We start from the raw sequence: 16,588 nt of genomic DNA on the forward strand, positions 1-16,588 counted from the left end.
TGGATGGAACCTGGCTTGTCTCCTGCATTGGCAGGTGGGTTCTTTACCACAAGTGTCTCCTGGGAAGCCCAAGTAGAAATACAAAGAGGATTAAATGAATTTGCGCCTGTCAGTCCGTTAGCGAGTGCCTGGCACCCGATAGGCTTGCAAGATGCCAGTGGTTCCTGTGATCCTGATGTACTTCACCAGGAGCCTGTGAGGAGAGCAGCCCGGACTCTCAGATCTTCTTGTGGGGAGGAAGTGGTGGGGAAAGTGTAGTTTCACAAGCAGCCAGCTGATGCTTATTGGGACAGCTGAGTGGCCACCAACGTGACAAGACTATAAAGGTGTTGTTCAGTCGCTCAGTCAAGTCTGACTCTTTGTGACCCCATGAACTGCAGCATACCAGGTTTCCCTGTCCTTCACTATCTCCCAGAGTTTGTTCAAACTCATATCCATTGCATTGGTATTGCTATCTAACCATCTCATCCTCTGTCACCCCCTTCTCCTGCCCTCAATCTTTACCAGCATCAGGGTCTTTTCCAACGATTTGGCCCTTTGCATCAGGTGGCCAAAGTATTGGAGTTTCAGCATCAGTCCTTCTAGTGTAGAGGTGATTTGATATAGAAAGTAAAAGGACTTGGGGTAAGTTAGAACATTCTTTTTCCAAGTGTGGTCCTGGACCAGCAGCTTCATATCTGGGAGCTTCATAGAATGCAGATCCTTGGACCTTAGTCTCGATTTAGGGACTCACAAACTCGAGGTGGATGCTAGCAATACTGTGCTTTAACACACCCTCCAGGTGATTCTGATGCCTGCTGAAATTTGTCAGCCGTGTCTTAGAATTAAAGAGCCACCCCATTATTTCATTTCAAATACATTTAGATGTATATGTAGCAATTGAGGGAAAAATTGTAAAGATGCATTCACTTGTACCAAGAAGAGAGAAGAATTTATGGATATGGGGACTCAGGTCTGTTTCTGGCAGAAGCAGTGAGTCCATCCTGGTCTTTGGCTTGTCTTGTGGTGAAACACTGCGACTGGTGTGTGGACCAGAGAAACTGAGCCTCTTCTAGTGCCGACAAGGGCCTGGTGCCAGAAGTTCTTTCCGCTGCTTGGGTGTACCAGCATTCTTCCGTACCCTCTCTGTCATTGCGGTTGGTAGTCAGTGTTGAAAGCAGTCTCTCAGTTACAAATCCTCTGCCTCCTCATCTTTGTTCCTCCTGGGCAAGCCCAAGTGGTGAAGATCTCTGAATAGTCACATTTTTCTCAGTGTCTCCCACCCAGTTCAGCAAAATACCCCCCTCTAGTGGCAGCGGAGCCGTCTGTGTACCCATGAGTGTAGCTTGTAGTTGGTGGAATCAGGCTGTACCCATGACAGAACAAATATCACAGTCCTCCCCATGGAAGATAAGCCCCTCCTGATACAAGATCTGCAAGGAAGGGGCGATAAAGGAATGGGATGTTATTGCCTTTAACTCCTTATATGTTGTCTCTGTTGCTTCCTGCTCCTCTGAAGCCATCACATCACCCTTCTGTACTTTCTGTGGGTATCACAAATCTCTTAGGCAAAGTGTTCCCATTTTCTTCTTCCTCTTCGATCGTTTTTACTGCCCCCTAGCCAAATCTCTGGGCTGAGATTTTTCTCTGCTCAGACTTTCTCCTGTTTTATTAAGACTGGATATTTCTTTTCTTTTGTATCTTCTCCCTCCCTTGGAAAGCCTCTGTCCCTTTCCTCATCACTCCATTTGAGATATTCCCAGACTCCTCTGGGATGTGGAAGAACATGTCATCTCTAGCAGGTAAGATCAGTAATAGTCCTGGGCAGGCCTGTTATAGCTGGGACCTGGGAAGGCTGGCCCTGAGGTTATCTGGGCAGTGGGGCTGGTCTGTGGGGTAGCGGGGGGATGCTCCATACTATTCACAGTTGGTGTTGAAGCTTACAGACTTGGATGTCCTCACATTCCAGCTCCTCCCAAATGATTCCAGCAGTTGGTGATACATAAACATGTTCCTTTTCCAAAATCATCCCTTAGAGCTTTGAAATAGCAGTAACAGCTACTATTTATTGATGGTCCACTGTGTTCTAGCTGCGTGATTGGTTCTCAGACTTTAACAGGCACCAGAATCCCTAGAGGGTGTATATTCAAACCCAAATTGCTGGGCTCACCCCTGAGCTTCTGACTTGGTATGTCTGGGGTGGAGCCCCAGAAACTTCAGTTGTAACAAGTTCCAGGTAATGCTAATGCTCCTGGTGCAGGGACCCCACTCTGAAAACCACAGTCCTGGATCATCTGACAGGCGCTCAGGTGGTCAGCTTCATTCTCCTCACACCCTGTAAGTTCAGGAATGATTGCCCCCACTTTACAGACAAGAAAACAAAGGGAAAGAACAACTCGCTGCAGGTCTTGGATAGCCAGCAGCAGAGCTCGGATTTGAACCCACAGCCCTGGTAGCGGCTGTCCATCAAGTCACACTGTCTCCCAGACCTGCCCTGTTGCACGGCTGTAGAGGTGCTCGAGGCTCTCTTCCAGGTTTGTCTAAGGACATGAGACCCAGAAGAGCCTTAGCACATCTTAGCCCAGCCCCATACCATTCAGGGAGCAGCCCAAGTTTCCCCAGGGTTTCTCCTCTGGCTGAAATCTTGACTTAACCAGATGCTCAGTCCTTTATCCCACATAGTTTAGTGCTTCTTATTTAAATGTTCCTCGAGACTCTCCTTTGAGAAATGCCCATGGAGGCCCAAAAGGAATCATGTCACCTCTACTGTGGTGGCTTTTGACCCTCTTTCATGGCAGAGTTAGAACTGCACCAGGAAGAAAGATCATCAGAGACCCTGATTCTGTTCCCCCCAAGGTGGGGGAGAGGCAGGTAGAGAAATGGGCAAGTGGCATGAAATAACCTGATCATCCCATCAGTTGTAAAGCCTTCTAGCCCACAGCACCCCACATGGCAGCTCCTAAGCCTGGTTGATGGCATTCTTTCCTGTTCTTCCCGTGTGGTGCTCCACCTCCAGAGTGCTCATCCCCACGGGCAGCATCTCCTTGGCTCCTGCTAGGTTTGACCAGTGCCAGGCACTGGAGGGAGACTGGGGGGTGGAGGAAGGGAGAGGCCCACGTGCTCCTGCCCCTCCTTCAGTATGGCTGGTGGCATCTTTCTCAGTGACTACCTTCCAGGGCTCTACCCACCCCTTCCTGTCCTACCATCTTTTGTTTGCCTTCTCACTTGTATAACAAAGTTCCTGGATTAAATTTTCTTTGTTCTAAATATGTGGAGTGGTTTCTCTTTTTCTAATTGGGTTTTGACTGATATATCCATCCTACCGCCCCCTCACTGCCCCCGTCCAGGTAGTTGCTCCTGTGTTCTAAACTAACACATACCCAGTGTTAAGATGCATTTGCATATGTGTCTTCTCCAATAGCCGTGACCTTCTTAAGGGTTGGCATCGTATCTAATTCAGTGCCAAATCTTTTAGTGCCTCTTCAGTCACTATCGTGACATGCTTGGTTCATTAATGAAGGAGTGAATGAATGAAAACATGAAGCAGGGTCCGAAAATGCATAAGGTGGAAATATGCAACATTCAAAAGTTGTGCATTAGTCAAAATTCATCATGTGGAAATATTGATTTCTCCCCCCTACACGTTTAAAATAGTAATAATAAACCTTAACGTTCAGAATTGCTTAGTTGCTAAGTTGTGCCCAACTCTTTTGCAACCCCATGGACTGTAGCCCACCAGGCCCCTCTAGTCCATGGGATTTTCCAGGCAAGAATACTGGAGTGGGTTGTGCTTTCCTTTTCCAGGGGATCTTCCCGAGCTACAGACTGAACCCGTGTCTCCTGCATTGGTAGGTGGATCCTCTACCACCGAGCCACCAGGGAAAGCCCATACGTTAGTTATCTACTGCTATTTTACAAGCCACCCCGGAATTTAGTGGTTTAGAACAACAGTTTAGTGTTTCTCATGATCGAGTTGGCTTCCGCTGGTCTTGCCTCGGCTCATTTATCCCTGCGCTTGGTAGTCGTTGGGCTGGGACTGCTGGTCTTGCATGGCCTCACTCACACTTCTGGGGCCTTAGAAGAACTGAGGTGGCTGGTTCTCTCTGCCTCTGCGTGGAGTTCCATCCTCACAGAGGCTAGCCTGGGCTTGTTCTAAAGGCGGCAGGCAGTGTTCCAGGAGGGGGAGGTGGGAGCTCTGAAGCCTCTTGAAGCAGCGGCTTGGAAGTTAAGCAGCATCACTTCCTGTGCATCCTGTTCCAAAGCTAGTCACCAGCCCAGCCCAGATTCCAGAGATAGACTCCACCTCTTCATGGAAAGGGCTTCATGGAAAGGGCTTCATGGAAAGGGCTTCAGAGAATATGTGGCCATATTTAATTTACAGCAGAGTAGTTATTTCTCATTACAAAACATTTCTGATTAGAATATTCAGTGCCTTAAGTACACCTTTTCCTGGGATAGATGTATAGAGAGAGTAGGTATCTCAACATCCACAAAGAGCTACCCATTATCACCGATTTTCTTAGTTCTTTGTCTGACCACCAGATGGCGTCATTGCTTAGTCAAGCTGGAGTTTTGAAGGTCAGCACCAAATTCCACCTGGATGTGCCCTTAAAGCTGAGGACTCCTGTAATTTGGCTGGGTGGATCAAGCGCTGGGTGGTGATGATCACAGAGGGGGCCTGGGCTGAGGACCGTCATGGGCGTTGGCTGGGAAATACCAGCCCTTCCTTATTCTTATACAACTGTTGCTGCTGCTGCTGCTGCTAAGTCGCTTCAGTCGCGTCCAACTCTGTGGGACCCCAGAGACGGCAGCCCACCAGGCTCCCTCATCCCTGGGATTCTCCAGGCAAGAACACTGGAGTGGGTTGCCATTTCCTTCTCCAGTGCATGAAAGTGAAAAGTGAAAGTGAAGTTGCTCAGTCGTGTCCGACTCTTAGCGACCCCATGGACTGCAGCCCACTAGGCTCCTCCGCCCATGGGATTTTCCAGGCAAAAGCACTGGAGTGGGGTGCCATTGCAACTGTTACAGGAACAGATACTTGTGAAGCCTCTTCACCTCTGGGATGGGAGATTCTGCAAATATAAACAAATAAGATGCTTCAAATATCATCCCATGACAATGGGTACAACACACAAAATACTGTTTGTAATACTGTTTGTAACTGCACATTCAGGTGCTACCTGAGTGTTGATTTCACTGCAATGTTGTAAATTATTCTACACTGATGCTTGCTTTATCCTCTGCCAGTATAGCTGTTTGTAAACTTAAAAGTATATGCAAACACTGGTGACATCTGATTGAGATCTGTGGTTTAGCTCATCCTATCAATCTCCTGTCAGGTTCTGGTTTCGATAATGGAATATAGTTACATAAGATGTTACCACTGGGAGAAGCTGAGTAATAGGGACAGAGACCTCTCTGTGCTATTTTTGCAACTTCTTGTGACTCTATAATTATTTCAGAATAGAAAGTGAAAAAAAATCCTCTCTATAAATAACCCCCACCTGCTTGTGTATTACTCATATTTGCATTATTGTTTGGGAGGAGTTGAGCCTCAATTTAAAAACCTTTTTTTGTTGTTGTTGTTCTGCCAGAATAGCATCCTCTCCCACTTCAGATCCACTGGCCGTTTCCACAGAGCACCTGATAGACCAGCTGACGAGCTGCGCAGAGGGGCTGGAACCAAAGACCTGGGGGTGGCTGCCTCCCTTCCTCCCCTCTGGGCTCAGGTCTCCTTCCAGGTGCCTCCTCCACTCAGGGCTCTGCCTTTTACTAAGCACTTGCCCTTTTGGAGTATTAATGATGTCTTACAGCACTCCTCCAAGGCTCATAGGAAGACACTTTCAGTCCCATTTTGTGGATAGGAATACTAACTCTGAAGGGTGAAGGACTTGCCCAAGGTGATGAGTAAGAGCTGGACCCAAGGCTAGCATTTGGACCTTGACCTTTAACCTAGGTTTTCCTTGCCAATTCCTAAATAGAGAAAGAAGGGAGAAAAGTTTTTCAAGTGTAGTAATAAAACTTGTTTTGAAGTCTCCATGTTTAAACACTAGGCCATTATTTCATGTGTTTTTATTTATTGGCTTGCTCTATAAAAAGGCAACCTGTGATGTTCACAGTTTTTGAAGTAGACAAATGAAACTTTCTCTTATGAATAAGTGGAGAAAGTGGTGTTGACTTTTGTTTTTCCCACCCATTAGAAAACAATAGGTGGCAATTGGCTTAGTAGTTCTGTGGCAAAAAGGTATTTCCTGAGATTGAATCTCTGGCAGAAGCAGACTGTGGTGTTTTGCTGACCAAAGAGTGTGGGAACTTTTCTGTTAAAATGCAAGTCAAAACCTTGAAAAATACAATGGTGCCCAGGGTGCTTGTCAGTGCCCGCCACACCGGTGAGGTCAGTAGGGCTGGGGGAAGGCTGTACCGAGGGTTCTGCCTTCAAAGACCTTGTGGTCTGGCCGTGGAGACCCAGACCAGTGTGCCTAAAGCCGCCAGAGAGAAACGGAGCTGTGGAGCTTTTGTGCCAAGCTGTGTAGCGCTTTCATGGGTGATTCTGAAAAAGAGGGTTCCTGAGGCCTGGATCACTCAGAGAGCATGCCTGGACTTGGGCTGGATGTGGCAATGTTGGGGGATAGCTCGTGACTCTTAAAATTGCAGTGAAAAGCTGGACTCTTAAACTCAACTCTTGTAGTCATACTCACTAGCTATGTGCCCCTGGAAGAATTATATCCTTTCAGTTTCAGTTTTTTAAAAGTGAGGTATAGTTGATGTATAGTATTGTGTTAGTTTCGGGTATACAGCAAAGTGATTCATTTATATATTTTTTTATATAATTCAGATTCTATTCCATTGTAGGTGATTACAAGATATTGAATATTGTTCCATGTGTTATACAGTAAATCCTTGTTGTTTATCTGTTTTATAGATAATAGTGTATATCTGTTAATTCCATACTCCTAATTTACACCCCCGCCTGCTTTCCCCTTTGGTAACCATAAGTTTGTTTTCAATCTGTGAATCTATTTCTGTTTTGTAAATAAGTTCATTTGAATTATTTTTTAGATTCCACATACAAGCGATATTGTATAATATTTTCTTTACTTCACTCAATATGATATCCAGGTCCATCCATGTTGTTGCGAATGGCAAAATTTTGTTCTTTTTTATGGCTGAGTAATGTTCATTTGTATGTATGTACAACGTCTTCTTTATCTGTTTTCTGTTGATAGGCACTTAGGTTGTTCCCTGTCTTGGTTATTGTAAATACTGTTGTTATGAACACTGGAGTGCATGTATCATGAGAGCTTTCATCTTTCAGCTTCAGTTTTGTTTGTGTGGTAAAGTACCCATAGCATAACATTTACCATTTTAACCATTTAAAGGTATACTGCTGCTGCTAAGTCGCTTCAGTCATGTCTGACTCTGTGCGACCCCATAGACAGCAGCCCACCAGGCCCCGCCGTCCCTGGGATTCTCCAGGCAAGAACACTGGAGTGGGCTTAAAGGTATATAGTTCAGTGTAATAATGTTGTATAACATTACCACTGTCCGTCAGTAGTTCTAGAACTTTCTTTCTCATCATCCACAAAAGAGACCTTACACCCATTTAACCGTCACTTCCTTCTGCTCCCAAAAACCACTGATCTATTTTCTGTCCCTGTGGATTTGCCTATTGTGGGTATTTCCCATAAATGGAATTATGCTATCTGTGGCTTTTTGTGTCTGGCTTTTTTCACTCTGCATGGTGTGTTCAAGGGTCTTCCATGTTATTTAGGCTTAGTTTTACATCCTAAAAAATCACCACGTAAGGGACACGATGGGAGCACAACTGGAAAAATGAAACTTAGTTCATGCCCCTAAGGGTGCTTGTCTGCTGGAGAAGAGAGGCGTGTATCTGGTTCATTCTGTCCACAAAGTAGGGACACTCGTGACACGGGAAAGAGCACCCAGGTTCAGGGGTGACAGATGTAGGTGTGTTTCGGTAAATGCCGTTAGTCCAGGTGGCTCGTGCATAAGACCCGTAGAGAAACAAGGTGGGGGATGAATCCAGCTCGGAGCTGAATGTCTTTCTGGAATGTCTGGATTCGTTCAGTGTCAAGTAGGAGCCGTTGTTGGTTTTGAGCAGAGCAGTGGCTGCTCCAGGATGAGCACCGTGGTTACCGTAGCATCATGGAGCTCCATTACGGCCTGGGAGTGATGGGAAACGGTATCAGAATCATTCAGGTGCGAATGTTGACTAGTGAACTGCCAGTGAGAACAGCAAGAAGTGATGAGTTTGCCATTCGTAGTTCAGGGTGACTCAAAAGGATTTGGCCTCTGTGGTGACTGTGAGGTCTGAGGGAGGTGGGGAGGCGCAGAGAGGCCCAAGGGGATCCTCTAGGAGGCCTGGCGGTCCAGCCAGCCTGTTCAGCCTCTCTCATTTCTGCTTTGTTCCACATTGAGCTGGCTGTGTGCTGAGCCTGGTTGCTAAGAACAGAGGAGTTCTCATGGCACCGTGAGGGAAGGCTTTATGAGTCTTCCTGGTGGCACCCAGGTAATAACTTATTCCCAGTTATCTCACTTTGCCCTGGTCCTTCAAGCCAACCATTCAGGAACTTTCAGTCTCTGGTTTCAGCAAAAAATTTCCTTTAGGGGCTTTGGATGTTTCAGGGACTAAGCAGACTGTCCTTCGTCCCTGGCCCATGCTGTAGTTGAACTTGGGACCATGGTGCCTGTCCCCATTTTACAAATGAGGTACTTAGACACTGAAAGTTTGCCTGTGGTGATAAGACAAGTAAGTGGTGGGGCTGAGACCTGAACCCAGGCCCCCTGTCTCCAGCAGAGTGTGAGCCTCTCACCACTGCCCGAGCCTGCTCCCCCATTTGCACCCTGCTGCCCAGGAGCAGGTCACTGCCAACAGTCTTTCTGATATCACCCTGCATGTACACCATTATCCAGTTTTCCTTTCCACCTGTTGGCTTGGACAAGGCTAAGGAGAGTTTGGGGTGGGGGTCACAATCATCCCATCTCTTGACATTCTCATTCCTCCATATACCTCAGGCAAGTGAGCTGATCGCTGGGGAAAATGACTTGGGGAGGCAGCTGAGGAGGGCAGGGAGCAGGAACTTGAGCATGAGAAAGAAGTGTGGACTGTGGTTGTTTCTCTCTTCCTCACCACAGGCATGTTCTCGTCAGCATGAATGGAGTTCCTGGTGGTTTTGTGTGCACAGCCTCAGGGGGACTATGCTGGCCAGACTCCCAGGAATTGCTGAGAAGCCAGAGGTGTGTGGCCTCACTCCAGCTGAACCGTGAGGGCAGTGTTCTCCTGCCTGTGGAGCTGCTGCTCCCACAAAGGAATAGATCCTTGTGGATCTGAAAAAGCCAGTGACCCATTCAGGGGCCAATTAGTCTCTGCAGTTAATCCTTGCTAATATGGGATGAATAAGGAATGAGCAGATAAACAGTCTCCAGAGGGTAATTGAATCTCAAATATTTGCAAGAATTCGCTTTTTGAAAACCTGAAATCTTTGTTTTCTTTATGAACCTTCATAGCCTCACTGCTTAGGCTGCCATCTCCGTGAAGTTAAGTATGAACACACACACACTTGAGGAACACCCATCTTACAGCCACCTAGCCAAGGGTTGCTGAAGTGCCTACCATATTTATGCAGGTTAGAGAAGCAAAAAATGTTAAAATAAACCTAAGTAGAAGAGTTTAAAAGTATATGAACAATATCAACCATCTGTTGTGCACTAATTATGTGACCAGCACTGTACTATAATGAGTGGAAAGATGTATGGGATTTAGGCCTTGCCCTGAAGGAGCTTGGGGCTTCCCTGGTGGCTCAGTGGTAAAGAATCGCCTGCAATTCCTGAGACACAGGAGATGCAGGTTTGATCTCTGGGTTGGGAAGATCCTTTTGGAGAAGGGCATGGTAACCCACTCCAGTATTCTTGCTGGGAAAAATCCCACGGACAGAGGAGCCTGGTGGGCTATGGTCCCTGGAGTTGCAAAGAGTCAGATACAACTGAAGCAACTGAAGGAGCTTCCTAGGTGTGAAGATGCCATCTGAGGACATAAAAAAGCAGCTGCCATCCTGTGGCCAACATCATGCTTACTAGGGTAACCTTAGAAACACTTACAACTAGAGTAAGAAATGAGATAAGGATACTCAATATCACCGCTGTTCAACATTGTGCTGGAGGGTCTAGCCAAAGCAACAAGACAAGAAAAATAAATGAAGCTTCAGGACAGAAAATAAGAGGCTAAAGTTTTTCTTACGTGAACATTGTATGATTGTATACCTTCAAAATTCAAGAATTTTGAAAACATTGTATATAATAAAAGAGATAAACGTGGTACAGAGTACAGTATCTACATACAAACAGCAGTAGCACTTCAGTGTAGCAATAACCTATAGGAAATGCGCTAGGAAAAGAGATATTTTAATAGCAACTAATCTGTATGGTACCTAGGAATCAAATAAAACATACATAAGGCTTTAATGGAGAGGTCGTAAAACATTATTAGGAAATAGGAAGGAAGTCCAAGGGAGAAGGCTATACGTATATGTGTGGCTGGTTCACTTTGCTGTACAGCAGAAACCAACACAACGTTGTAAAGCAACTGCACTCCAGTAAAAGGTATTAAAGTTTAAAATAAATGGACAATGATACATTCATAGACAGGGCAACTTACTGCTGCTGCTGCTGCTAAGTTGCTTCATTCATATCCAACTCTGTGTGACCCCACAGACGGCAGCCCACCAGGCTCCGCCATCCCTGGGATTCTCCAGGCAAGGACACTGGAGTGGGTTGCCATTTCCTTCTCCGGGACAACTTACTAGCATATCATTATTTATTAGTGAATAGTAGAAGGATCTGACTTAGAAGTATACACATAGATGTTGTCTCTGGACAGCGAGAGAGGGGAGAGGCTGAGACAGGGAACTCAACTTTATCCATAATGTTAAAAATGAAGATTCTGGAGGGTGGGAACATAAAGTTTGTTACATTTAGGAATATTTTTTACATTTTAAAAATTTTGTTTTATTTTCTTCTCCAAGTTTTATTGAGATATAATTTTTTAAATTGTATGTTTTTTTGTTTTCGGTTGTACTCAGTCTTCGTTGCTGCACACCAGCTTCCTCTAGTTGGGGCCAGTGGGGACTATGCTTTGTTGTGGTGCGTGGGCTTCACATTGCAGGGGCTTCCTTGTTGCAGAGCCCAGGCGCTAGGTGCGTGGGCTTCAGTGGTTGCAGCACACGGGCTCAGTAGCTGTGGCCCATGGGCTTAGTTGCTCCAGGGTGTGTAGAACCTTCCTGGACCAGGGATTGAATCCATGTCCCCTGCACTGGCAGGTGGATTCTTATCCACTGAACCACCAGGGAAATCCTTGAGATATAATTGGCATACAGCACAGTATAAGTCTAAGGTGCACAGCATAGTTCTTTGAGTTACATTATGAAATGATTATCACAGTTAAGTTTAATAAACATCCATCATCTCAAATAGGTGCAAAATTAAAGAAATAGAAAAAAGGTTTTTCTTTGTGATTTACTGTCTTAACTTTCGTATATTACAGCAGTGTTGCACATTACATCCCTAGTGCTTATTACCTTATAACTGAAAGTTTGTAACTTGTCACTGCCATCTTCCAGTTCACCCATGCCCCCACTTATAAATATTTTTGTATTTAAAATTGTTTTTAAGAAAACACAAAGCAACTCTCAACCCAAATCAGCAAGCAGTGCGAAAGCTGTAGCTATATAAGGGAAATTGCCTGGACCCCAAAGGTTTGATTCTCACCCTAGCACTGCCATCAGCAAGCTGGGTCCCTGTGTAAGACCCTCCTTCTCAAGGACTTTTCACTCTGGAAAGCAAAAGTCTGCTAATGTCTTCTCCCTTGCCAGCTTTCACATTTTCTCTGCTTTCTGTGGGAGAGGTTAACAACTGCTTGGAGGAGCAGAAAAAGAAGAATGCACAGGCAAGAGCATTATCACAAGCCTAAGTTCTGTACGAGCACAGTGAGGTGATTATCACTGCAGTCAGTTCCTGTTTGCCTGACCTCTTAATTCATGGGCCCCGCCTGACTTCTGTTAAACCTTTGACCTTGCTGTTTTCCTCAACAGGGTGGATCTGGGTGCCCTGTAGTGACAAGTGTGCTCCCTACCAAGTGGCAGAGGCTCTTAATTAGCTGCTGCTGAGCAGGAGTGGTATGCTACTGACATTGAAGCCCCGGCTTAATTGGTCTCCATTATTGTTGCTCTGAAGTCAGAGCCTGAAAGAGAGCCAAGCAGTTCACTCGGGTATGGTGGGGTAGGGTGGGTGAGAATGTCAGGGTCGCCAAGAAGGTATGATGTTTTGATCAAGGTGGTTTCTGTGGGCTGTTCATTTAGAAACAAGAGTCTTGGAACCCTACCAGTCATCTGTGGATCTGCTGGTCTGTCCTGCCTTAGTTTTCTCATCTGTGAAATAGAACTCACCAGATGAGACCAGAGTGGTGTAGAGGATCATTTCTCTTTTACCTGCAGAGAGGGAGAAAGAGGACTTTGAAACCAGGAAGGGGGTGGTGTGCAGGTTTCCACTGGCTGAGTATTTATAATTACAGTTATCACTGCTCTCAACCTCAGCAGGGCATGTGACCAAGGCCTCCGTCATCTTAAATGATTTGTGTGCGTGGACACATTCTTCAGACCTTACACGATGTCCTTGTGAAACTGGTCGGATGCTCAATGACAACACAATCAGAGTGGAGAGGCAAGGCATCCTCTAATGGCCCTTCTTTGCCACAGGAATGAATTTTACGAGACTCGGTTGAGGATCTAAATGGAGTGCTAGCTGTAGCAGGATCAGGTTGGGAGTGTAGGCATGCACTCCTTACATTCATGTCCATCTTTCTGCTGCAGGTACTAAAGAAATTCATTTTCTACCACCGCCTGACTCTGATCTTTTCCTCCCTTCTCTGTCTCTTCCACTCTTCATTTAGCTGTCTCCTGAAAGAAATGGCTACCCACTCCAGTATTCTTGCCTGGAGAATCCTATGGACAGAGGAGCCTGGCAGGCTACAGTCCATGGGGCCACAGAGAGACTGACACAACTGAGCGACTAAACAACACCTGCATCTTCTAGGTTCTTTCCCTGCAAGGTCATTTGGGAAATCCTTCAGAGGCTTCATTCTGTCGTCACAACAGTGGGGTAGGCTCCAGAGATGGGGTGTGCATGCTCAGTGGTGTCCAAGCCTTTGGGACCTTATAGACTGTAGTCCTCTGTCCATGGGATTCTCCAGGCAAGGATACTGGAGTGGGTTGTTACTTCCTCCTCCAGGGGATCTTCCAGATTCAGGGATCGAACCCACGTCTTCTATGTCTCCTGCATTGGCAGGCAGATTTTTTACCGCTGAGCCACCTGGGAAGCCTGAGGCTCTAGAGATGCCCTAAAAAATAATCCACTGTGGCTTTCTGTGACCTGAAGGATTGCAATGAAAATAGCCACGCTTTTTGAAACACAAAAGTACTGGCTGTGATTTAACTTGGCAACTTTTAAACTTCATCACTAGCTCCTTGACATCCATGAAGAGAGTGTCCTCATTTGAGTGCGTTCACTGAAGGGATAGTGTTTGCATAGCAGAGGCTGAAGCTGAGAGGGACCTGGGAAAGTGGACCTTGCTCAGAGGCAAATGTGAAGTTGCTGTGTTTGACCAGTGTTGAAAGTCTTGTGCTTTATGGCAGTTGTTTTAATTTGTTCAGTTCAGTTCAATCGCTTTGATCTGTTGCTGCTGCTGCTGCTGCTAAGTCACTTCAGCCGTGTCCGACTCTGTGTGACCCCATAGACGGCAGCCCTCCAGACTCCCCCATCCCTGGGACTCTCCAGGCAAGAACACTGGAGTGGCTTGCCATTTCCTTCTCCAATGCATGAAAGTGAAAAGTGAAAGTGAAGTCGTTCAGTCATGTCCGACCCTCAGCGACCCCATGGACTGCAGCCTTCCAGGTTCCTCCATCAGTGGGATTTTCCAGGCAAGAGTACTGGAGTGGGGTGCCATTGCTTTGATCTGTTAGGAGGTTGTAATTAAAAATTAGCAATAAATAAAATTGCTCTCTAAGCAGTTACTTGAATCAAGACGAATATCAAGATGAAATTGATTTCTTTAAAACTGCTGCTACTGCTGCTAAGATGCTTCAGTCATCTTCAACTCTGTGCGACCCCATGGACGGCAGCCCACCAGGCTCCCCGGTCCCACTGGAGTGGGTTGCCATTTCCTTCTCCGATGCATGAAAGTGAAAAGTGAAAGTGAAGTCGCTCAGTCATGTCCTACTGTTAGCGACCCCATGGACTGCAGCCCACCAGGCTCCTCCGCCCATGGGATTTTCCAGGCAAGAGTCCTGGAGTCTGTGCAGGTTTATTTCTTAAGCACCGTGACTATTTGCGCTTCTCCTTCTCCACCCTGCCTGCTCCTCTCCCCCCACCCCCTCTGCAGGACTGTGTGAGGCTTCCTCCGTGAATGAGTCCTTGGTCTCCTTCCTGGTATGGTGCTGTTTGCCTTTGGTTTGATGCATGACTTGTGGTTTTAGCAGTGTTGTTTTTGGTGAGCATCTCACTGGGAAGCCACGTCAAGTCCGGGCTTGATTATGTGCCCTCCCCCTTTTTTTAAAATCCCTGTTCTTGTATTGTTGCATCAGTATTAAGGGGGAGTCTTGCAAAAGCACTGTTAATTACAAGCAGTCACACGTTTCTGGCCACTAGCACGTCATACTTAAATATGCAATAGTTAGAGGCAAGAGGATGCAAGCTCAGTTCTGGGGCTCTCTCAGTGTGACAGATACCACCCTGGGAAATCTTCAGATGTGTTTGTGAAAAATAGAAAAAGCAGAAGTAAAAGTTATTCTCAGGTAACTATCTGGATGAAATCACTGTGGCCTTGGATAAATCATTCCACTTTGTTAGACTTCAGTTGCATCACCTATAAACTAGGCAAAACAAGAATTTGCTTGTCTGTAAACATGAGGCTGGATGAATGTCCTCTGGAGAACTCATTATGGATATTTGATTTGCTAAACACTGAGCTGAGATGAAAGAGTCTGTACTTGGAAATTAAGAGTATAGTTGAAAGGGGTACATATGTGATTGTTGTTTTCAGTTATTTTCCATTGCAAAAAAAATTGTGTATACACCAAAAAATACTTAAAACTTATATGCAGAGTTCAACAAATAAACACCTATGTAACTATCACCAGGTGGATGAATAGGATGCTGCTGGCTCCCAGAACCTCTGAGAGTGCCTGATCCATCCCAGCCTCTTTCCTCACTTCTGTTTTACAGTAACTTCCTGCTTTATCTCTAGTTTTACCATCTGTGTTTCCTTCTGCTCCTTTGAAAGTTACGCACTCTTTGTATTCTAAAAATTACAATATTTGTACTTGGAATTTAAGGTTGATGAAAGCTTTCATTTCCCATTGGGTAACACCAGGTCCTTGGACCACCCCAAAACATTTGCCCCCTCCTCACTTATTTTCTCTCATTGCCGTGTCTTTTAATTCTGTATATTTTGAAGAACACCACGAAATAAATTGTGCTACACAGTCAGCGTTCAGTTAGATTTATTTGCGAACTTGTCACTGTCTTGCACTCTTCCCTCCTTTTTGTGTTTCCAGTCTTCTGTTTAGAATCCCTTTCCTCCCGCCTGATGTACAGCCTTTAGAATTTCCTTTGCTGATAAGGAACTCTCTCAGGCCTTGCATGCCTGAAAACGCCTGAATTTCACCTTCTTTGCGGAAGGATAGTCTTGACAGTTGTATTAGTTTCCTATGGCTGCTGTACAGATGTGGTGACTTAAATCAACAGGATGTTTATCCTTGGAGAGTTTTGGAGGCTGGATACCCGAACCCCATGTCACTGGGCTTGTCTAGATGTCAGCAGAGCTGTGCTCCTTCCAGAAGCTCCAGGGCAGAAACGGTTTCCTTGCCTTTTCCAGCTTCTAGAGCTGCGTTCCTTGTATCCTGTGGTTCGTGACTCCTTCCCTCATCTTCAGAGCCAGCACTGCAGCATCTTCAAATCTCCATCTCCTCCCACATGCCTTTCTCCTCTGTGTGGAGTTTCCCTCCGCCTCTCTCTTGTAGTAACATTCGTGATTGTACTGAGGACCTACAAATAATCCAGGATAATCCACCCATCTGAAGGTGCTTAACTTAATCATATCTGCAAAGTCTTTTTTTACCATATAAGGTAATATTGCAGGTTCCAGGGACTGTGACCTGGTTATCGTTGGAGACCATTATTAATCTTTGCACAGGACTGTATAAAACTACGTGTTGATTTTTATTTTCTTTCAGCATATTAGAGATATGATTCTACTGTCTTCTGGCTTCCCGTTTTAAACCATTTCTTAAAGTTGAAGTGTAGTTAATATACAATGTTAGTTTCAGGTGTATAGCAAAGTGATTCAGTTCTTTTTCAGAGTCTTTTCCATTATAGGTTATTATAAGATTGTGAGTATAGTTCCCTGTGCTGTACCTAGGCCCTTGCTGTTTATCTGTTTTATATCATCTGTGCTGTGCTGTGCTTAGTCACTCAGTCATGTCTGACTCTTTGCGACCCCATGGACTGTAGCCCGCCAGGCTCCTCTGCCCATGTGGAT

At 45.6% G+C, this 16,588-nt stretch overlaps 1 protein-coding gene across 1 annotated transcript in view; it reads left to right on the top strand.

Moving 5' to 3' along the window:
* Nucleotides 1–16,588, top strand: part of RBM20 (RNA binding motif protein 20) — a 192,791-nt gene that overhangs the window by 87,506 nt on the left and 88,697 nt on the right. The window lies entirely within an intron of this gene.

Source organism: Budorcas taxicolor, chromosome 23, assembly GCF_023091745.1.
Source record: "Budorcas taxicolor isolate Tak-1 chromosome 23, Takin1.1, whole genome shotgun sequence".
Lineage (NCBI taxonomy): Eukaryota > Metazoa > Chordata > Mammalia > Artiodactyla > Bovidae > Budorcas > Budorcas taxicolor.